Source organism: Phalacrocorax aristotelis, chromosome 7, assembly GCF_949628215.1.
Source record: "Phalacrocorax aristotelis chromosome 7, bGulAri2.1, whole genome shotgun sequence".
Classification (NCBI taxonomy): domain Eukaryota; kingdom Metazoa; phylum Chordata; class Aves; order Suliformes; family Phalacrocoracidae; genus Phalacrocorax; species Phalacrocorax aristotelis.
In genome coordinates, this window is record NC_134282.1 from 1736688 (window position 1) to 1761042 (window position 24355).

The 24355-nt window shown below is 39.8% G+C and overlaps 1 protein-coding gene across 1 annotated transcript in view; it reads left to right on the plus strand.

The window, feature by feature from the left end:
* The window catches only part of GNB4 (G protein subunit beta 4), a 76209-nt gene that overhangs the window by 2988 nt on the left and 48866 nt on the right, over nucleotides 1-24355 (plus strand). Inside the window, exon 2 of the mRNA XM_075098426.1 lies at nucleotides 259-419. The gene's annotated coding sequence lies outside the window, so the exon portion shown is untranslated. The remainder of the gene's footprint in view (nucleotides 1-258; nucleotides 420-24355) is intronic.

Sequence of the window (24355 nt, forward strand, 5' to 3'; positions counted from 1 at the left end):
TAGTACAAGCACTCCCTAGCAACAATTAAAACATCAGTGTGTTATCAACATTGCTTTCATACTAAGTCCAAAGCACACCACTATGCCAGCTGCAGTGAAGAAAATTAACTCTATCCCAGCTAAAACCATGACATGGTTCATCATATTCATATGATAATTGACACTTTGAGCCAATCCTGCACTCTGAACAAGAGCTACTTGTGACAGATCTGCAGGGCAGAAACAAGCACCACATTCTGCTGCTTTGTTCTTCTCCAGTATTTTGTTGACACAGAAGAATTCCCGGCGATGCCACCAGAAAATGTGTGCTGGGGTAAAGAAGCTTGTGGCTGTGTGAGACATGGAGAGAGGGCATGCCTGCATGTGACTAACCTTTGCTGCTCCAGTGGCTGATCGGGACCAACAGTAAGAACTGCAAGGTAACGTGCACTGGAAATCATACTGATATCGAGGAGCCTCAGGATTTGACAAGCGTAAAGAAATAAAGCCAAACCTGTGTAATCCTCAAGATGCCTGGAGGATATGGGGAAGGAAATTCAGACTGACAACTGCCTAGGCCTTACTTTTCTCTGCTTTGCACTTTTATAGGCATTTACATCATTGGAAAATGTGTAGAACATCATCACTGTGATTTGATAACATTTTACAGTGACTTTGCTTTACAGTAGTGAGGATAACCCTACAAAGTTCAATGCAAAGAGAAATAGACTCCAGGCATCTTTTTTCAGCAGAGTCCAACCTTGCTTAGGGAGACCCAAATCTAGGATTATTTCAGTGAATGCCTGCATGCTATCCTGTGTTTGCGTAAGAGCAGGTGAAATCTAGAGTTTGGCCACCACTGTCCATAACGTACCCAAATACTTTTAAATTTTTTAAAGTATTTTTGCTTAGCTTCCTCAGAAGCAAGACTTATAAAATCAAAGCAGAAAGAATTAATGTATGTTATCTATTTGTACCAATCCCACGTTGGTACAAGTGGCCATAGGATCTCAGCAGGAGTTGCAGGTGTAGGTGTAATGCAGACTATGTGCTTTTCATGGGAATATCACATAATATCATATGTGACGTTGTACATAATAACTCTAGAGTCAGACATTAGCATAAACTGTCCACAGGAATAAGCAGAAGAATCTTTTTAAAAGTGAAGCATGAATTAAGACTCCAAATGATTATGTTTACTAGGAAGCAAAAGTTAATTTCATCAGTGATAGTCTGGAGAATCTGAAGCTTCCTGATTATTGCTTTGAGGTTTTTGAAACTTCATTAAGATGTAATTGTTTCAAGCAAGTGCATTCACCTTTCTGGTAATATAAAGCAATGTAGAAAGTGATGCATATGCTGAGCCAAAACTGAAGAGAATGACTTTTTTGTTTCTCAACAAGCCGCACTTCCCTGTTGGGTGGCTGATGGCCTGTTGCTTTTGAACAGTGCCATACAACTGCCAGTCTCCTGGACTGCAGCACCAGCTTTTAGACATGGCAGCAGACTGGCTGTGACAATGGGTTATTCATAATGTCTCTGTTCCTCCTTGATTGCAAAATGCATGTTAAAGGTTTCATTTTTCTTATTTTCAGAAGGTCTTCAATATTTATGTGAACTAGAAAAGTGTCTGTAGATGAAAAAGCAAAATAATCGTTAACGCTCTTTCACTCAAGCACTTTGCATGACCTCCCACCTCTCCGCTTGCTTTGCTAGTGTGCTTGGGTACTTGTCAGTTGTAATGCTTCCCTTCCTTACAGGGATGCTGTGGGTATAAATACGTTATCATCCTCCTTCTGCAGAGAAAGAGCTACAACACAAACTAAATGCTAAACCCCACCAAGGGGCTTCAGTATTACCACACCTGACCTTTAGCGTCGCACCTCAGACTGGAATCCAAGTGCTGAATTTGTTTCATATAAAATGTACCTAAAGACGGACACCTTAAACCTGGATTTGCGACAGCATAACCACTGCACAGGGTGTTTGGGCTTAGCAGTTGAAAATGGTGAGGAGAGGAGATATGTCTGAAATGTCTCTGTGACTCCAGCAAGGCAGTCACAGGGATATGTGTTCCAGAATCTTCTTTTGGAGCTGGTGTGTTTAACTTGTCCTTTCGTAAAAGACCCGTGACTCACTCTTATTTTGGAACATGATTGAAGGAAGAGGTGATGGTGCTTGCCATTAATATACGGTCAACTTTCCATCACCAATGGATGTCCTGACTGGTTTTTGGAGAGGGGAAAAAAGAAAAAAGAGAATGCATGCTGAGATTTCATCTGACTGGCTGGAATAATAGCAGCTAGGATAAAGTGGAGAATGAGGGAAAACCCACATAATGTTAGTGCTGCTTTATTGTTCTGTGAAACCAAATTGGAGGACTCTGGACTGCTTTCCTTGTTAACTCAGGCATAGTATGAACTCACTGAGCCAGATTAGGTGTGAAGGTGGTACAGCAACATCTGCCTGGAACTGGGTCTGGGGTAACAGGTCTGCTGGGTTAAGCCAGCCCTGGCCAGAACTTAAGCATGCCTATATTGCCCTTCTCAAATTAGTCTCTTGTGTACAGATGTCTCGTTTGGCTCAGATTTGGCAGAACTTAATGTTTCAGGCTTAGTGCTTGGTCTGTAGTCACTTCGGATTCTTGCAGGGCTTATTTGCTTGGCAGCTGGGCCAAACCTGACCTGGCTCAGTACCTCTCATGTGTAGACACAAAGCAACTTACAGCTGGAAGCCAGCTTAGTGTGATGATAAACAGGAGATCTTTGTGTCAGCTGAGTCCTACCATTATACGAGGCATTTTGACCTAGCTCTTCTCACTGCTAGAATGGAAATTTGGCTAAAATAGCTGAGCAGGTAGCATGGAGTGCAGATCTGTTTCTTGGTCAGATGCTCTGTTTTCAGCCTGGCAAGATTCAAATTCCCGTTCCCAACTTCCCAGGTGAGTGCTGTGTTGCCTCACTAGCGGTTTCACAGTGTGATACCATGCAGCGAAGAATCATGGGCCTGTGCAAGCACAGGTGAGGAATCCAAAAGGAGATCCTGCTGATTAATCTGCTCCTCTGAGAGAGAGGAGCCCTGAGTCCCTGTTTCTGTGTATGCATTCTTTGTTGGGTGAAATAAGGCAGTCTTAGGAGTAGAGCTGTAAGGGCGTGCTAATCAGTGACCTTACAGGAGTCCGTGACACATCTTATGCTACCTTTGTGGAACCCTGGTAGGCTTGGAATCTTGGCCTGTTTACTATAGAAAACTGTTTTCTCCTGACATCTGGCAATGTTTGTCGTGAAGGGGAGGTTTTGGTGTAACCGTGCCTGTCCTGTGCAACGTTTGTTCTGCCACCAGGAGAGGGCATCGGGGAAGCAGGGGGCAGAGACGCGGCAATCAACGTCAATGTAGCAGGTTTTGGAATACAAACTAGAGCAGCGTTATTTCTACTGGGTTTCAGAAAACAAGGTATTGGCTTGATTTTCTACATTTATGTATTATTGTATCACAGAAAAAAAGATTGTTATAAACTTAATTATTAAATGGTAGTGAGGGAAAATAAGAGTGTATTTGCTCGATGGGCATGGTTGCAAAGAGATTGTTGCTTTTTTCCTGAATTCTTTCAGGTCATTGCTATGAGAAGTATGTACTTCATCATCCAACATGAGCATGTAGAGCAATGCAATTGTACTGCAGCAAGAACTCTGTTGCAGAAAAGGATGTGCTTTTATTCAGGAGACATTGATTTATATGGGGAAGCTTAGGATAGCAGTGCTTTATCTGAATATTTATTCACAGAAAATCAGTATTCTGGGGTGGTCACGCTACTACTGTTCAAAAGCATCAGCTGCTAAATTACGGCATCAGCACACATCTGTGTTAACATGCTCCATTTTAAAAAGTCATTGGGGTGGTAGATAAGATCTTTGCATTTTTTGATGATTATTGGAATTTGTGTAACACATAAGTTCATGGCATTTTTATATACTGTTTATAGTATATAAGAATACAAATAAATAAGTATATAAACTTTATAGTCACTCTTATAAGAATTCTGATTTTTATATCACATGGAAATTTGTAATCCCTTTTTCTTCCACTTCTGTGGCTATCTTGGAGCCTGATTCTTCCCTCTCACCAGTTTTACACTGGTGCAGTGTCTTTTATTTCAGTGCAGCAGAATTGTAGCCAAGAGGTGCATCAGGCCCAAGGCATCTTCCTTGGAAGTGAAATTGGGAGAAATCACTGTTTCCAAGTGTTGTCAGGAAAAGATGTGTTACAGCGCAGAACTTGACAAGATCTGCAGATGATGAGCTTTCCTTGAGTCCTGATGTGTCAGCTTATGTGTGTGGGCAGTCTTCATTATTTACTGCTTTATATGAAAATTAGCTATGGCATAGGGAGTACTGGCTAGGAGGGTGGTCAGGGATGTTCTTTTCACAGGATGTTAACAGCATATAAGAGTACCGCTCTGTGACAGTCTTGGTATTTTGTATTTATTAATTTCTTGAGCCTTTTAACTATAGAAGGCTTTTAGGGGGAGAGATTTATTATCAGTTGTGATACTTGTTTTCTCCGAACAATCAAGAAAATTTATTTTTTTGAGATAGGAAACTGTCTAGCACTGTGAGATGCTTCTGGTAGGGGAGAATTAATGTGAGAAAGTCTCAGATATTTTTAAACTAGTGCTTTTAAGAAACTGAGTGTATGCTACCTTTTTGATTGCTTCTACAGATGATAAGGCTGCAGCATAAGCTATGTTATATTAGTTGACAACAGATAATCCATCCAGAACACAGACTGCACGAATCTCTTTATCCTAGTAAGAGCTTTGGTCAGAAATTTTTGCTTTTTGGGACACACAAAGGAATCCAAACACGAAACACAACCAGAGGAAACCAGGCCTTTTAAGCTACATTTCTCAGAAGCTACTGATTTTCAATGGCTTGTTTAGATCTGCCTTAAACAAAGTTGTAAACACAGTTTCTCTAAGTGTATACTAGTGCTTTCATGCTCGCTGGTTGTAGCACAGGGATAGCCAGTCCTAGGCACTTAAGATCTATGTTGTTTACTAGAAGTTCTAGTGCTGTACGGATCCTGTGGCTGTGTCATGTACCAGAAGAGTGGTTCGGTTGACTTGGTAGCTGATGGTTAATCTGAACTACCAGCTCTGAAAGTAGTTCAGCAGAGACTGCAGCTGACACCATCCTTGGTGGCCTGTATGACCTTGCCTTGACTTGTGTTGGAATGGTTGGACTCGCCACTGTCCTCTCTTGTCAGAACTACTCCGGTTTTCCGGCCCCAGGGTTCCCCAGCTAGGGTGGTTGTCTTCTGCTGGAATATTTTGGCACATCATTTATGGGATCAGGAGAGACTGGTCTGCGTCGCAAAGATGCCAGATGACAAATGCTTGAACTGGAAAAAAGATGGAGCAAGACTAATAGATTGCTGGTTTTTGGATACATCTGTGGTAAAGAGCAGGCTGCATCTGTGAATTTGACTAAAACTGAGTCCTAAAGGATACTAACAGCAGTGTGTTCATATTGAGACGTTTGCATTTTCTGAATGTTAGTACTTTCTACTCCTTAGTGTATCTCACTGAATTTCACTGTAATAATGTTCCAGTTAAACCCAAATCATGGGAAAGCCAGAGCATGCTGAAAGCCTATCGTTTCTGCTACTAAGGAATGTTGTTATCTTTCACCATGGACATCCTTGACATCAGCTAGTCTAGTTGCAATATTGCTAATGGAGAAGCGCAAGGACACTAATAATGGGTTTGGAATCATCTGACAAGGCACACATCTGTCCTCCAGAGGGATGAACAAAACAAATTTTGCTTACTTAACAGTGCATTGTTCAGAATCCTATTCATAGCTTAGGAAACAAAAATCATCATTCACCCCTTTCTGATGTTTACATGACAGGGTAAGGGTCTTTATAGAAATAATATGTTCTGACAGTTTGGGATTATTTTTTTTTCTGTAACCCTCTGGCATATAGTGCATTGGGCCTGCTAAAACCTGAACTAATTTTCTCCAGTTAAAAGCCAGATTGGAGTAGACACACATAAGGGGAAGGACAGAACTTGGAAAGTATGGAGAAGGCCCCATGTGATTGTCTTTTACGCCAGGTGACTGCAGGCATGTTTAAGTGGCTGTATTCTGCAACATGATGCATTTCACAAGCATTTAAATGGTTGGTCCAGGAAAATGCTGCAGACTTTTAACTCCCACTGACCTGAGTGAGCTGATACTTCCTGGGATCAATCACCTAGAATAAAATCAGGAATAACTTACTTACCTGATGATTTCTGTCTCCAATCTTTTAATGTACTGACCAATTTTTAATTTAATTTTCTAATGTATCGGCAAATTTTATCAGTGTATGGAAAGGATTCTTTAAGGATTGGCAACCCTATTTTCCATCAGGCACTACATAGGTTAGACTCAGCAGTGTGGCTGACACAGTATCATGGGGTGGGTGTGAGATTCTGTCATTGTGCTTCTTCCTAAGACTCCATTAGAAGCCTTGTTCGCTGACTGCAGCTCTGCACCAGTGTCTCCCCCTCCTCCCCACTCACTGACTGGCTTTCCCCCCGTTGTGCTGCCCGGAACAGTCACAGGAGTCAGTCTCACGTGCTGAGGCAAAAGTGAGTGTGTAGGTTTGGATATGATTAAAAAGGTGAAGGTTTTGTTAAGATCACCTTTTGCACAAACACAGAAAGTTTTTGTATGTTTAAAAATACCTTTTGGTCTTACATAGTAAAAACATTTCATACAAAATATGTCCATGACAGGCTGTATTTGTTCTTAAAAAGCACATCTTAAAAGGGTAAGATTTTTGTTCAGTTGTGGTAATGAGTGGAAGGGATGTAGAAAGTTTGTAGTTGGATCTAAATTTCTGCAAAGGGTAACTGTGGGGGAAAAAATGAGCAGCTTGGATTTGGACCATCGAAGGGAAGATTTATGGGAAGCACAGAGCATGCGTTGGCTGTCTGCATATTGATGAACTTTGCCTTCTGTGGCTTCTAAACATGAAATAGGGCTTTCTGTCCTCCTGTTGGGGAAAAAAATGTAACATCAGAGATAAAGTTATCCTGAGGTTTCACTTCGCTCAGATCAAGATACGTCTGTCAATTACAACCCAGCAGAACACTTGCTAGTATGATGTTGCCAGAGTATAAATAATTAAAAATGAGTTGTCTTCAGCAAATAAATAAAGTACACTTAATGGACGATTATATTTTGAATATCCTTTCTGTTCATTACTTGTTTTGTCATAAAATTCAGTCACTTGCAATGGCTTGTTCAGCCTTTTTGGAAAATTGTCATGATACAAGAGTACTACCTTCCTCCTGATTGCAGGGGTATAGTCGATTTTGAAAATAATAAAAATGAATCCCTTTCTTATATAAACCTTTTCAGTGATAGCACTGAAAGCACTTTTTAAAGGAGTTAGAATCTTTATTCACATTATACAGCTGGGAAACATTTTGTGAGAACTCATCCAATTAGGTAGTAGTATAGCCGAGTAAGTAACTTGGGTCTCCTTAAATCTCAGCTCACTGCCCTAGTCATGAGGACAGTCAGGGGCCCTGCTGCTGATCTAGCTACGTTTTCTCTTGGGTAGATGGCGATTCTGTGTAGAACTAACACTGCCTGGAAACAAGTGGAAAAAGAAGGAGTGAAGATACTTGTCTTCCCTCTTGTTGCTCTGCTTTTAAATTGTGATCGTGGGGCTGTGCAAGATTCAGTCAAATCTTCAGCCTGACCAAAAGCAACCAGAGGGTAAGGCTACTTCGTGCTTAGTGTTGGGAGGCTCTCTCCAGGTGCAGGGCAGCAGTGTGGCAATGTCGTGACTCTGCCACACCTGAAACTGGGGGCTGTGAGTGTTGCTATGTCTGTAAGGAAATCTCACTCTTCTAGAGCCACTGTTCTGATAAAAGACTTTTCTTTTACGTCAACTTTGTTGTTTGGTGAAGTAGTGCATGTACTTCTCTACGCAATGATCAGTTCAGCGCCCTCTGTTATGCTTAGAAAATAGTATTTTTAACAGGATTTCTTAGGTAAAAATGTGTACATTGTGCTTAATATGCTGTTTCTTCCTACCTTTATAGTTAGTTTGCTCTTGAAGGACCTGGATGTAATTCTTTCACTTAGGTGTTGGCAAAGTTTCTTGCCTTTATTCTTGTATGAACAAGCTGGGCTTCTAAAGCCTGTCTATCCTCTTCTTCAAAGACACCTATATTTGAATGCATCTCAATTTCAATGAGTGCTAAATTTTACTCCAGAAAGTGTTAACTAATTTAATTTAGGCAGCTAGGTGCAGAAATATCCTAGTTGCAGCTGCTGTTTCATTACTTCTGTTCCATTTCAGGTTTGAAGTGGGGCAGAGTTCAAATACATCTAACGTGTTTTTATCAGGAGTTCAGCACAAAACTCAGTTGTCATGGTAGAGCCTTTCCCCTCCAACTTTTACATTATTGTGAAGTGGTTAGAGCAGCTACCTCGGTTCACTTACTTCCTCAGTTGTTCTTATTTCATCTCTGAGAATTGTGCCCTTTCCTTTAGGTTATAAAGTGATGACTGCGAGTGCTTTCCAGTGTGCTCTTTGAAAGCTGGCTCGTGTGCATTTAGGAATCCAGAAATTCTGAGGTCCAAAGAAGAGCAAGTAAAAGGATGCCTGATCCTGAATTGTAATTGGTAACGTATGCAAGCAGGGGTAGAAGATGCTTTTCTTGGGTTTCACACCCAGCATCCCTTCAGTTTTACTTAATGGTGTAAAGGCGAGTGGTGCAGGTGCTAAAGAATCTCAAAGCAGACTTCCTTTTCATCTTACTTGTGAGTTTTTGCATCTAAATGTGGAAGAATTAACCACACCCAGATCTCTCTAGCTCCGTGATGTATGCATCATAGTGTGGTCAAATTCACTGCGATCATGCTGTGCAAAAATAACAAAGTGCTTTCTAATTTATTCTCTGATGTTTGGCTAGAATTGTGTCCTCTTTAGGCAGAGTATAGTTATCAGTATCACTGCTAATGTGTTTATTTCGAATGACATAAACACAAGAACTCTTCTATGGTTTGTAAAATGCATTGTTAGGGAAAAAGGAGAGTATGAGACCTAAGGTGAATAAATACAATAACAAATAACTTTACATAACAATAAATACAGTGAAAAGGAATAATTCAAAATACATCCACTCTTGTCTGAATACCACTGTGAGCTATTTCAATGGGAAATTTTAACAGAATTGAAAAAAAGGGAATAAAAACAGTGTCTGAATTATTAAAATCATCAGAAACCAATTTGCTTCCATTAAAGACTTAAGGATGCTCCCAATGCTTTGATTAAGAAAAAAATTAGAGAGTTTCTCATTCACCTTGGCAGGCATCTCTGCAAAATGGAAGGTCCCTAGTGCTCCTCTGAAGCCATTTAATGCATATGTGAGCATGGATTCTCAGAACTATCTATAATGCATATAGTGCTTTCTGCTCTCAGTGGCTTTTTTCCCACTCTCTTTACGTCATTTGCCATTTGTGAGGGTTGCCAGGGTAATGACCAATCATCCCTGGAGAGATGCCTGCTAGTAAGGACAACATAGGCTTCCTCTTTTTTTGGTATTCTGCAGTCTGTATTTGAGAGGTATTCCAGCGTCAGGATTGCAGAACTTTTGTTTAGATAGTAGGGAGTGAAAGTTTGCCGAGTATGAAATAACAGCTTACAACTGTTGAGGTAAGTGAGGCTTTTTCTATTTTATTAATAGCTCTGTCTGGATTATTCAAAACACTGAGCATCGTTACCAATTTTTTTTGCTATAGTCTAGCTGACCTTGAAATTAGTAATAGCAGAGAGCTTTTGCCTAATTTGAACAATGAAATTTTAGTAGCACTGCATATACAGGAGGTCAGGATTTTATTCTCTTTGTAATTATGAATCCCACAGTCTTTCTTGCCACTGCATTCACCATATATATCCACTCATCCAAAAAATATTTGTGGTTTTCTTTGCTTTTAATTAATTCTTCCAAAATGTGTTGTAATGCAGATTACAGAGCATTAACTGTGGTTGCCTCTGAGGCAAATGGGAAGTTCTGAATACTCTTCATTGTACTATACGTGTATAACAGGACACATCAGCTGGAAAACCAAACATCCAGAGTTGAGCCATATCCTATAAGATGTTGAAGATGTTGATCTCTTGTTGGGTTCAAATGTTGTCTATTAAACAGACACTAGCAGGCTCATAGGCTAACTCTTTACTCACCTGTGGGCAATACGAAAACAGAGCCTCCAGGCTGCAGAACTTTTCCCAGAACTGATCCTAGCAGTGGAGGCTGGTGGTGACAAGTGCCTCACAGAATGGGCTCAAATTCTGTTCTTCTGCATGTGAGGGCACAAAAATAATATGTAGGAAAGGGGCAAAAAAATGCATTCAGAATTTCCCAGTGACCTCAGAAGTTTCTAGGAAGTATTTATGTGTAATCTGGGTTATGACACACGTGACTGAAGTGGTTGGTTTGGGGTGGGGTTTTTTTTGTTGTTGATGTTGTTTTAAATGAACTGCATTGGAATTACTGTGAGTCAAGAGCACATCTGATGGTACAGTCCCCTGTTTGCATGCCAGCTCCGTGGGAGAGAGGGACAATTGAAGAGGTGGTTGTATTGTTTTACTGTGGAGTTACTAAGGTATCAAAGTTCAAAATAGCAACACTCTCATCAAAATTACTATTTGCTGCTTAGCGTATTTGCACCTATGCATAGCTTCCATGTGCTTGGCAGCTTGGCAATCTTACATGTCGTGATGGGCATGACATATATTAACTGGAATAAAGCATATATATTTTTTTTCACTCTGTTTCCTGCTTATTGCAAATACATACAGAGTGTTAGTTTGACTCACACATTTTCCCAGTGGAAATATATATTTAGGGCATTTAATTTAGCACGGCAAATTACAGTTGCTAAATTTTAGATGTTACTGTGTATTCAGATGTTTTCATGATAGCTTTGCATTATCAAAACAACTGGAGCACAGCAGTGGGTCTGGATGTGTATATATGAGAGGGAAGAAAATTGAGAGTGACAACTTAGTCTGAGGTGAAAACGATCTTTTCATCAGGCTGTTGAGAAAATATGTTTGTTCAGAAGGTAGACCCATTTCCTCTTTCTAAAAATTGTTACTGTTTTTTTGACATCTCTGTTTTGAATATCACTTTTAAGCAGTTTAAGATAGGTGTAATAGTTAAGTGGTTACACTGGAGAAAAAAAATCAGTAAGCTCAAAGAAAATGCATCATTATCTAATGTTCCTAGTTTATCAGCATTCCATATGATTCCACCATTTTTAGTAATCTGGGAAACAAAACGACAAAAAGATCATTCTGTATTTTTCTAGGTGGTGTCTCATGACAGAAAAACACCATGATGACAACTAGATAAGGCATGTCAATTAGTATAGTAGGTTTTCAAATGAAAGATTCAGAGGTAAACCTTTCTGGAGAAGACAGTGGTTAGCAAGCCTCAGTCTTTGTCTTTCTGTTTGCCCTCTTCCTGTCTACCTGCTTCTCCTCTCTTTCCAACTTGCAAATGCCCTGTGACTGTATTATGCAGAGAATAGCATTTACACTCAGCCAGTGGGACAGAGAGAAAGAAGCTGAAAGGAGAAGGGGATAAAATTGCATTGTAACAGTTCACAGTATAACGTCTGTCAAGAATTAGGGCAAGGTATTTGTGGCTCTGAGGAGTGATGCAGGAGACAGGCAATTCTGCAGCTAAAAGTCTGAGAAATCAGGAGGCAAACGGACTGGGTGTAATGAAGGAAAGCTGTAGTGTTAGGTGGAATTGAGTGGTTTTAGTGGTACTCGTATTGGTAATGCAGTAAATCAACCAAGTAGTAGAGAGCTCCAGGGAGCAGGCTAAGGAAGACACAGGGTTCCTGGAGCGTCTCGCTAAAGCTGATAAGCAGAGTTTGGGGCGGTAAGCTGGGGAGGATATGTTGGATAGAGACAGCCACTGAAGTTTGGGATAACGTAACTACCCATGACACAGTGCTGTCGAGCAATTTGACCCTTTTAATGCTGTGTCTGTTGCTGGAAACTTTGGAATGGTGAATTCCAGTTGTTTCTTTATCTTCTACTTTTGAATACATAGAAAAGAGGAAGAATTAACAGCACAAATTGATCCACTGATGAAAAGTCACGCTTCAGACCAGGATGGAAAAGTACGTCACGAGCTGGAAAGTAGGGAGATAGCCATGAATGGGAAGACAAGCTAGGATGACAGAAGAGAAGCAGTGCTTATCCTAGAGAGTTTGAGACACGCTGGATGAGTGCAAGCATATATAAAAAGATTCAGTAGCCTGAAGTCCTCATCCCTTGAGAAACAAGGCAAAAGATAAATGAACATGAATAATCATTGAGTGAACAATAGTTTCTAAACATAGTGTATGACAAAACAAATAATTATTGATAACAGTATTAGAACTGTCATTGCACTGGACAGCTCAGCCTAAACTGTGGCCTTTTCTGCTAGAGGTTAATTCTCCCGAGACCTGATAGATTATTTTATCTGGCAGCGTCATCTGTCCATGATCTGGCATTGCCTTTTTTGTTGGGGTTTGATTTTGGTTTTTTTTAATGAACAGTATCTCTCTTAAAGGAATACTGTGAGTTTTAGTTAGTGATTGTGGTGGTTAATGAGAAAATCTGATGAAAAATTTACTAATTCATTTTTATCTAACCAAAGCCCCATGGTTCTGTATTTTGTTGCTGCTGTTTGGGATCCAAGCTGTTATTGCATTACCTGGGCCTGACTGTCCACTGCTATGAATACGCATAGCTCTGTTATGTCTGGGGTCTGACATAACTCCAAAACTCTGATGTGAAATCATGAAATGCATGTATTCAGGGCATTAGAGAAATAATTTAATTGCATCAACTTAGTTAAGGTGGCACCAGAAGGCACAGGAATAGTTACAATATAAATGGCTGGTTTTAAATTGCCACTTAAGGGTATTTTTTGAAAGAGTGGTGAAAATGTGCTCTATCATCCAAAGCTGCAGTCCAGGAACACAGTAAAGGCATGCAGAAGGAAAGTGACTGTCACTTGACCAAAAGTATGGGTAGTTAGGAAAGCTTGAAGCTTAGTATGTATTACAGCACTTTTGAATGTCTCTTTTTAAAGTGCATGGTAAGGTTCACTTTGAACAAGTAATTAGAGAGAAAGTGTCTTGTGGTTTCAAATGGAAGCGGTTATCAGAAGATGGGCATTTTAAAGCATTTTACTAAAAGCTTCCAATTTATACTTTTAGTCCTATTTTCAGTTGATTTAACTTGAGTTTCGTTGCACATCTGTAGGCACTAAGTTTCAAAGAGACGTAGATGCTGTTGCAGATTGGATCACTTATTCCTCAATTGTTAAGTATGTACTGTATGATGCTGGACAAGCCCTTAAACACTTTAGGGCTTGCTTCTTCCTGTATGTAAGATGGGACCTTGCAAGATTATGAACGTTATCTGTTATTCTTTGTATAGCATTTTGAGTAGTCATGTTGTTCAGGGGCTAGTTACTTAGTTACGCAAAGTACTACAACACACAGCGCTCCAAGATCCCCCCGTTCGTCTTGTTTTTCTGCTGTAGGTACAAGGTCAAGTTGGAATAATCCGTATGATTATAAGAGCTTGTATGAAAAACTTTCCTGGAGAACAACATCTGTTATCTGGTGGTAATAGTGATTCAAAGGAGCTCTCTGGGAAAAGAATGCAGTCTGTCTCACATGAACAGGATGACTCAGTGGTTCGCATTTGGAAAGAGAAACATTCTCCAGGCCTCACAAACGTGATTCTGGAGACTCATTACATGCATTATACCATGGTTCTGCGAAGCGCTCTGACACAGTGCAATGTGAATGGTTTCTGGCAGCCATGATCCCATCTTCCCCAGCAGCAGGGGCGATACCAAACCATCCGCAGTTCCACGGCTGCAGACTGACTCTCATTCCTCCCCAAGTCCTCAGTGGCAACACAGGTAGCTCTCATTTCACATGCTTGGTAATAAAGCCGGGTAAGGGGTGTAACAGCTAAGGACTAACAAATGCTGAAGTCCCAAAGCCTTGTAAGCTGTGACACGAGTTTACCTTGTAGAAACTATACTGTTAACACGATAGGTCTGTGTGACCCACGTACCTGTTTATTTGTGTTTAATGGCTCAGACTATAGTTTGGGTTAATTTGTTCAGAGAAATTCTATTACTCTGATGATGAGTACTTCGGGCTACGGACATGCACATCAAATTTCACAAAGATTTAATTTTATTTCCCATTTTATCTAAAATTTGAGTCAAATTCATTCCCCCTGTAACACGACTGACCTTGCTGTTTCAGGCCTGCAAATCAAAGTAGCCTTACAGCTGCAGCTAGGGAAGTGAATAGACAACCCATCTGAAGGTGGTGTTGGTTGATGACTGCAGTTCTGTTCAGCTGAACTGCGTGTTGGCGTTCCAGTCCCGTCTCCTTCCACAGAGGCTTGCATCTTGCAAACGTTGCCCTGTACAAATAAAACCACTCATAGGTGCTATGTAGTAACCTGCAGTAAAATGCTATAGACCTGAGATACTGTACAACTTAATTGAGTGCAATTCCTGTTGACTTCAATGGGTGTTCTATTCAATTAGGGACTGCAGAATTTAGATCATTGCCTTTGGCTTACATCATTGCAAATATTATCGATGCTTATAAAGCTTTCAGGGATCTTTCAGGCTTTTAGTCCACAAATTGACTGCAACGTGAAAGTCTTGCTCGGGGATAAGAGGAGTACTTATATCCATCTCATCTTTCATTTACTTATTCCTGAGTCTTTCTGTGCTATTCCCTTGGGAGTGCTCATATTAAATATGCAATTTAACAAAGAGAGGGAAAGTAGGGTTGACTCAATATAGCAAGATTCGAGTTTCATTTTTGCACACTGGAAGTATGCCTTTCATATTTTCTTGCCTAAAATGTAGAAGATAATCTGATTAATTCTCGTAAAATGATGAAATTAAGGCACAGTAAATTTAGAATGAATATTGAGGAAAATTCATGGTTTCCCAGGGGTGAGCATGGGTACAGTGCTTGAAACTTTAAAACTACACTGGATGGAGCACTAGAAGTTTTAACAAAAAGAACTAACCTGCTTCGGCAAGAGGGGCTGGATGGCTCAAAAGGCTTTTTTACCTTTCTAATCTGTGTGCAATATAAAGCCAAAGCCTGACTTACTCTAAATGAGTAGCACAAGCAGGCTTTGCATAACTTAATTCTGAGCACTCAGCCTCTGCTCACATCAGGATATGATCTGATCGCATAGGAATATGGATAGGACAGAAATCCTTATGCTGGCTCTGCATTAGGCCCAGAGAGAAACAGAATACAGTTTCTACTCTTTTCCATTTAGTGCTTTGGGGAGAAACAGTGAGTAAACCATTTCACGTATAGTGTATGTAATTGCATTTAATACTTCTTTTTCTCTAGAATCAGCAATGAAACAACTAGAAATATATATACACGAACATAAATGAAACCAAAAGAGGTTGGTAGGTGTGGGCATAAGCACTTTTAGGAAATGTATTGTAGAAATCTGATTGCATGTCAGGCAATATATTCTTAGTATAGATCTTCCTGGAAGAATCTGCGGAAAGAGCTAGGAAAAGTCAAATGTATTCACATGCATATTTTTAGGTCTGTTTAGTAAAATTTGAGAAACGTCTGTGGGAAAATTGGTACACATCCTGGCTAGAACACTGACTGACTTTATTTAATTCTGTCGCCTTAGGTGAAGTGAAATTGGACATAAAAGAAGAGGTACCCTTCTTATAGAAGGCATTTTTCTGCAGCAGCAGAGAGCACAATAAACGTTATCTGTCAGGGAAAGAAACAGGCTATTTAAATTCAGGCAGCATAGCATCTTCAGGCAGAAGGGCTATTTTTAACTTCAGATGTAGCTTAATTTAGAAACTGAGCAGTTGAAGTCCCTTTTTTTTCCCCCCACTCCTCCGACTGGAGATTTTTTTATAATGATTGTAGATATCCTTGTGTGAAGATACTGAATAGAATAAAAAAACACATTATCCTGAGCTTCAAGGTCATGAAAATGCACAGCTAAACAAAGCAGCTTTGTGGCAATATTGTCATACATGTGTACACACAGAGATTAGATTAGATTGATGCACTATTTTGTAAGCATAAGGGCCACTTCGGCAATTTGCCAGGAGGTTGTGTGTAATTTTTATATCCGTTTATGCAAGGGTCTGTATTATTTTATGTAGGAAGTGCTGTAATTGTGTATAACCTTATACAATACATGATAAAGAGAATGTAAATTCTGGTGGTTTCTAAGGGAGAAATATTTATGAGAGAACTGGCAATGATTCCCTGCATTGATTTTTCTGAACCAGCTTCTTGTATTTGGCTTTGTTTGTAAGTTGATCGCAAGAACTGAGAAGCTCATCTTGTTACAGAAGATACTCAGAATTAAGAATTGCAGATTTGACTCTATTAACTGATTACAGGCTTTCTAATGTATTCAGATTCAGAATATGAAAAAATCCTCTCACAAATGGAAGTACTTCCAAGATGGCTTGTTGCAAACAGTCTTCTCGCATAATTGCATACTCTCTGTCACTCAACATTCTTCTATTGAATTTCAATAGCATCTCAGCATAAAACTCGATTCTAGCTGAATTTTATAGTTTACCTGTTCAAGCTCAGCCAAAAGCGATTATGAAAGCTATTTGAGTTGCATAACAATAACAAAAAGCACAGAGAGATAGGTGCCATTGAGACAGAAATAATTGGGTTATTAATAAGCTGAATGTGACATGGAAAAGTCAGCTGTATTTCTGAGCGGAGTGACACCTTCACTATTAACTCTTAAGCACATGCAACTTCTTACAGTTTCTGAAATTTTGCTTAAATGGTTGAGCATTTGTTCACATACAGAAAAGATAACTTTTTCTGTAGCTACCTAAAATCCTGCAATTGTAAGTGAAAGCTTCTGCTGCCATTTATTCTTTAACTCATGACAGCTAAAATTAAAGGCTTTCATTCCATTGTTTTTATACACAGGGTAGCATGATGTAATGTAGTAAGAACATAATAAAACAAGTTAGAAATTTAGAGTGATAGTCATTAATGTTCAATGGAGGTTAAAAAGAAATATCGTCTAGGACTGGACTACCCCTGAACTGCCCACGTTGGATGGGGATACTTTCATCTTCCTTTTAAACATTTGTTTTTGAGGAATGCTCCTTTACCCAGCTCCTTCTATGTAGAGGGAATATGGGAGATAGCACAGAAGCTGTTAGAGCTGTTAGGCTCTGCTGTGGGGTTTCCTTAATTCTCTCCTGGCCAGACAAACCCGAATTAAGGCTGAATTTAGTCTCTGGGAGGCATTTTAGTAGTGCTATCAGACTAGGAAATTCAGACTGTGATGCACAGTTTGGATTGGGAATTTGAATTCAGAGCCCTTTCTTAAAGAGGATTTTCTTTAAAATAAAGCAAATATATTGCACTGATATTTGTTGAAGTGTTTCAGCTTTAGAAAGAGAATGTGTTTTTCTCATCAAAGGCTGAATCTCACACTTGTAGCAAAAGAAACATTCAGCACATACACTTTCTTGTTTTAGGTATGTTGATATGCTGTCAGGAGGCAGGATTCAGTTTGCCTATTAAAGAGGTTTAAAAAAGACTAAAAACCATCCAAAAGGATTGGTGGGGTTGTCAAGAAAAAAGCTGAAATCTTATGGAATCAAGGGTAATATTTTTGGTCTTACAGAAGCACAAGTTCTACTTTAAATAATTTTCTGCATGGCTTTATAAAATCTAAACGGCTTGAAATTATAACTGTCCTTTTATCTGCTTTGTTTTCATTCAGTTTGTAGTAAAGAGGAAAGCAACTGTTTTGAGAGCAAACAGTAATTCTATTTTCAGGCATTCTAACTCTTAAACAGCAAAATGCAGCTATGAAGAATTATGGTGACACACAGATGATGAGGCTTAGGTAAGGCTAGACTTTGAGACTGGCGTTTCAAGTAAAGCTAGGGTTTCCAATAGAACAGCACTTGGAATTATCCTTAGGAGATTTCTGCCATATTAGGCCAAAACCTTCTGATGAGATTATAATTATAGTCACAAGTGAGGCTGAACTAGAAAACCGATGACTTTTGGTTCTGGATCCCACCTAATGGTAGTAATTAGTTCTTATTTAGTAACTTCATCCACAGATCTCAAATGTTTTATAATGAAGGTCAATGTCATGCCCTTATTTTACAGAAATGGAAGCACAGAAAAAGGAAGCGAGTACCTAAGATCAGATTTTCCTACCTTGTGGTTTTGTACAAACTCCTGCCTAATTGTCCAGATAGATTTGTGTCCCAGAAACACGAGTAATCCAAGCAGGCATTCAGGTACTACCCTGCTAAGAGTAACGGAAATTCCTACGTAGGAGGACGGCTGGATAGAATAACCCCAGGGTTTCATGAGCATCCTCCTAAGACCTTTGTCTCCACAGGGACCAAGATAGGGATATTCCTGAATATACAGTAGTCTGCTGTATATTGTGTGTCTTTATCCTTTTATAAATCCTTACCATGACTGATTCCATGTTACTCCTTGTACAGTGACTGCTGTGGACCTGGGGGGAATATTTTCTGTAGCCATTTACATTTCTGTGACCTACCTGAGAGATACTGACATCTACTCTGGAGCAAAGTGAACCTGCTGTCCCTCTCTTTTATGCCTTTTCTCCTCTGGGTAGCTACCAGCTATTGTGACTAGGTGACTTTTAAAAGACTTGGTAGTGGTCCGTACTCTGACCTGCAGACTGGATCCAGACCGGATGTGTCCAGCAGGGTCTCTGACAGATGGAATTAAGCGGCTGGAGCCTCCTGACTTGTGTCTTTGATCCCAAAACAGCAATTACACTCTTTGCTCTCTATCTATATGTTCTGTGTAGACTGCTTCCATTAGCAGGGTATCACATGCTTAATGTACTGGCTCTCCTGTAAGAATTTTGTTATATTTTTTTGCTTCAGATAGTTTAAGCCTTCTTGTCTGTATCACTTGTTGTTACAGAAATTTTTTTGCTCAGCCAAGAAAAATTATCAGTGTTTTCCAAGCCTACAAATCACAGGAGGGAGGGCATGCAGTAGACTGGAGTTTTTATTAATCAGTATGCTGTCTTCTCAGAAACGGGAAATTGATTTTCTTGAAGTGTGAAAAATTACAAGAAGTAAATAAATTGATATTCGGGTGAAAAACAGGAGACTGTAACAGTCATACTGCATATCTGATTAATTATAAAAATACAATGTGCCACGCCTGTATAGGGATTTTCAATATGTAAGCAGTTCACAAACCGATGTAGGCATCATCTTCCCATGTTATATAGGTAGGGACATCTTTCATCTTGGAGAAGATGGTCATAGAGGAGGTACTAAAAATAGTCACATTTAAGAGCGCATGCTCCCTGGAGGGGATCAAAGATTGAGATGCTGTTTAGACATGCAAACAACCAGAAGTACCAGAGCAGGAAAGCGTGTGGTTGAACCAGTTAGCGCACTGATAAAATCTGCTACTTCTAGCTTCAGCAAAATTTGTGAAAGTACTAGAAGTGGAGTGCAGAAACACAGGGAAGGAGATGTGTGAGGCAGTTCCTATTGCCTAACCTTTCAGGGCAAACATAGGTGCCTAAATGAGGAAGACAGATTTTCCTGGGCTACTGAGAGATTAAACGCAGAGGACGTTCTTTCAGAAAGTAATTCAGAATCCACAAGTACAGCTTCTGCTCTGAAGCACCTCTAGAGGAGCCTGACATTCTTCACTGATTATGTAGGTGATTCAGGTAAACTAACTGCCTACCTTAAGCCCCTGAGTTAGGTATTAAACTGAAGCAGTGGTAAAAACCCAGTCCATGTAGGGTCACTGTAAAGGCAACTTTGTACCTAGGACTACAAACCTAATATTCTGTTCTTTCCTTTTATGCTATCACCTTGGGAAATTCCATTTTCTCCTCAGACTTCTCTTTCTGTTCTTTGTATGACATTCATATCTCATGTGCGGAGGCTGAATAGTTTGTCTGAAAGACGAAGAAAGTCAATGGAAGAGACTACCTCAGATCTGTGTGTTGCATTTGTAACCGAATCTAAAGTCAGACAGGCTCAAGGACTCTCCTCTTCTGTGTTCCTTCCTGGAGATGGGAGGTTATTTCTCTAATCAGGATTGGCTTTTGTAAAAGTCCCTGGCAAAATCATAAATTGTGCTGTTTAGTTCTGAAAAATAGAAAAAACTTTGTCATCCAAACAAGAACAATATTTTTTGTGCCATATCCAATTTAATAAAGCAGTATTTACTTGAAAAGGCATATAAGGAAAATCTGCCTTTTCATTAAAATGGATGACATCTTTTTTAACTCAGAAAGGATTAAAATTTTTTATTTATGGTTAAAAATAATTTTTTTCAGATGTTGTTACTGAAAATTTTCCATCCAATTTTCTTCCTTCAGAGATCTGTTGAATTCTCTGTCCTTTGCATCTGACTTGCAGCACTGTTAACACTTTTCATGTTTCTCTGTTGCACTTGTCTTGTTTAATACAAGACAAGAAGCCATGTGGGTGACAGCTCTGTACCAACAAATCTTCCGAGACAGATGCTACAATTTGAGCCTGGTACTCGTGCTATGTTTTACTTACTGCTGTACCCAGGACCTAAAAATAAAAGCACCAGCATTTTTTTCCTGTATATATTTCCATAAAAAAAGCCTGTTCTGATTTACCGTAATATTAATAGGAAACTATTTTTAACCTAATTGAAGCTGGGGGACAATGACATTAATATGTTTCATGGTGCAAGAAAGGACTTCTTCCTTTTGGCTGACATTCATCCCCAGTTCTTGCATAAGCCTTGCCATTCCTAAATAAAGTAGTAAGAAGAAACTTCCTCCTCCTTTTAAGTAGCCCTTTATACAGAGAAGATCAATTCAGCTGATAATGTCATCAGGAAGTATGTGCAATATTTAAAATCAGGTTGACAGTGTAAAACCTGCTGCAGAAGAAAAAAATGGCAGTTTGCCTCGGAAATGATGCTATGAATTTCAGTTGGGTCCCGTGACACAATTAAGGACAGACTCACTGGTTGGAGTTTTTACCACTGTATGACTAGTGTTAGATATAGGAGTTATGGGAGAGAATCTGAAAATGAATTTTGTATGCTGCATGCCACAAAACCATACTGAAACCCTGTTGCTAGACTGACTCTAAAATGGCTTAGTGAAAGGCCGGTTACTGGACTTAGATGCTTGGACAGAAAATAATACATGTTAAGGAACAATCCCACGTTAGCCGAAGGATGAAATAGGAATATGTTCATTCTTTCCTGTAATTTTGTTTGATTTTCTGTTTAGTTGTTTTGTGAACAGGTCCTTTTTCATTGTTAGCTTTGGTCGCAAGGTCTTTTGATTAACCAGACCAACTGTGTTCCTACAGTACTCCATAATACAGAGGAGAGAAACAATTTCAGTTAAAATAGAAATTAGAAACACTGAGTGAAGATGCCCTCAGCCAGAAAATTAGGAAATTAAATCCGTCATACATAGCATGGGATAGCTAAGTCAAAGTGGGTCTGTGCCCCCCAAACTGAAAAATTAGGAATTGAGCAAGGAAACAGATGTTTGTGCAGTATGGTAATTCAGTCTTGGAGATGACAAAAGAATGAAGCCAATTTTTAATTTAGGAATCTACATATTATTTTCTTGCATATGTAGATATAGCATAAATATGTGTTAAAAAAAATGGGACCCAAGGAAAATCTCAAGGGAAAGAGCACAAGGACAAGCAAAGAAATGGTCTAAATGTATAAAGCAAGACTTGTTCGGTGAACCACTCAAACATTTGTAAGAAGTGAGCAGAGTGGTAGCACAGACAGCTAAAGGGAAATCCATTTTAAAAATCTAGCAAGTAGGCTTAACTTCTAAATATAAATACTGTAATAAATTACTTTGGAAAGTTATACATAGAGGCACAAAATATCCTCAGCCCCGTGGCTGAGAAATGTCATGGTTTCAATGGAAAAATACACTAACACTGTTCATGGATGCGTGTTTCGTGGAGAGAAAATTTCTGTTTCCCTGATGCGTATTCACAAACAATTAATTAATCCAAACCTTTAAAATGCATGCACCCTATAGCTGTGTTGTGCTAAACTCTTCTAATGCCAAATAAAATATACACACATATAAATCTACCCGTTGCACCATTGTTAAGCTTTACTATTCATAGAATCCCAGACTGGCAGGGCTGGCAGGGCCCTCTGGAGCTCATCCCGTCCCACCCCTGCTGGAGCAGGCACCCCCAGAGCAGGGGCACAGGGCCGTGTCCAGGCGGGGGGTGAATGTCTCCAGGGAAGGGACCCCACAGCCTCTCTGGGCAGCCTGTGCCCCTGCTCTGGCACCCGCACAGGGAAGGGGTTTGTCCTCATGTTCAGGTGGAACTTCCCGTGTTCCAGCTTGTGCCCGTGGCCCCTTGGCCTGGCGTTGGGCCCATCATCTTGACACCCACCCTTCAGATGTTTGCAAGTATTGACAAAGTATTCTTTGCAATCTTTTTTGTTGTACTTTTTGACTGTGAGGAGAGAGTAAGCAATCATAGTTGCAAACATGTTCTTGAGGCGGAACTCTGGGTGAGCAGCATGCTTCCACATCCCTAGGCCTGCTACTGTGTCTTCCCGTTATTTCTGGTGCCAGCAATTCCTCTCTACTTGTCTGATGTGGCTTATAACAAGCCTTTCAGCTGCATTTGACAGACCCTTTGAATGTCCCTCTTTGACGTCGGGGACTAGTTGGTATTTTTCATGTGACTGATAACGGGAGGTTTCCTGATAGAGCCTTTCAAAGGAATGGGCAAAAGAAGCACAGCATGAGTCTCTGGGGGACATCATCTTTGATACTTGAAAGGGACCTTTTAATCTAGGGCTTTGAGAGACTGTGCACCCAATGTGCTAAGGACATTTAGAACATCCTTGTTTAGATTTTTGCCTCAGGAGATTACTGTCTGACAGCTAAGAATGAACAAAATCCAAGGTAAATTCTAAGTCTTTAATTGTTCATAGAGAAAAAGAAATGTTTCACATGAACTTCAGCCATGTGCATGAGATTCCAGGTGCTCAAGGAGTCAAGTGTGTTTAGGGGGGAAAAAAGGAAAACTGTTAACAAAGGGGATATTCCTGAACGAAAGTATCACACACAATTTCTTCAGTAATTGGTATTCCTGGTTCAGTCACTGTACTGATACTTGTCCTTTGCATAAGCAACTGGTACATCTTATGTGCACAGATGAAACAAGGTGTATTGGACCACATATCAAATTTGTATTCGTTGTCAAATAAGAAGGAGGTGGGACACCTCATACAGAGGCTAGGATACAGATGAACAGTTCGGCCACTGTAGCCCACATATCGAATGAATGTTTAGCCTCAGGTATCACTCTAGGTGATGAGAACAGTGATAATTCTATCATACGTATTATGATGCTGCACTAGAAATTACAGCTGCTGGCATGGAAGGAAAGCTTACTGGTAAGACAAATTTAGGGGATGCAGATAATTTCCAGAATGCTGAAGAAACTGCAATAATATGGGGTTTGTAGTCAGTCTGGTTTTTTGTTTCATTTTGTTGGATTTCTTTGGGTAGGTGGGGTTTTTTGTTTGTTTGTTGGTTTTTTCCCTCTGACTGGAAAATAACAAGTGTGGACCTACTTTGGAATAAATTACAACATTGTTTTTATCAAAGGTAGATGATGTTGCTCAATATATTTCAATATGATAATTGATTTTTTAGGAGTAATAAAAGTGAGCTTCATCCACTTAGATCCAGTAACTGATATCCCACAGGAAATAGTTCTCAAATTTGGAAATTATGGCGGCGAACCCAAGAATTGTGAGCCATCTGAAGTGCTGACTAACAGTAGTATTCAAAAGAAGATGACAATGCTGGAGAAATGTTACTAGTAGTGTCTCTCTGGGGTTAGTCTTGGGCCCGGCTGTATTTAATATATTTACCAGTGTGTTGAGGTGAAATTCCTAGATAAGACAAAGTTGGGAGGTGCTGGCAATGCTGAGGAAGACTGGGTTGTTGTTCAAAAAGAATTACACTAACTTTTTTACTATCTGGCTGGTAGTGTCATGTGAGCAAGTAGCATACTGTGCAAAGCCATACACTTTGGGTTCAATAATAACTTCATCTGTAACCTCGGGGTTTATGAACTGGAAGTAACGGAGGTGAAAAAAAATCTGAGTGTGCTTGTCAGTGGAAGGATGAATATGATTAGACAATGGAATACAATTATGGTGGAAAAGATAATGCC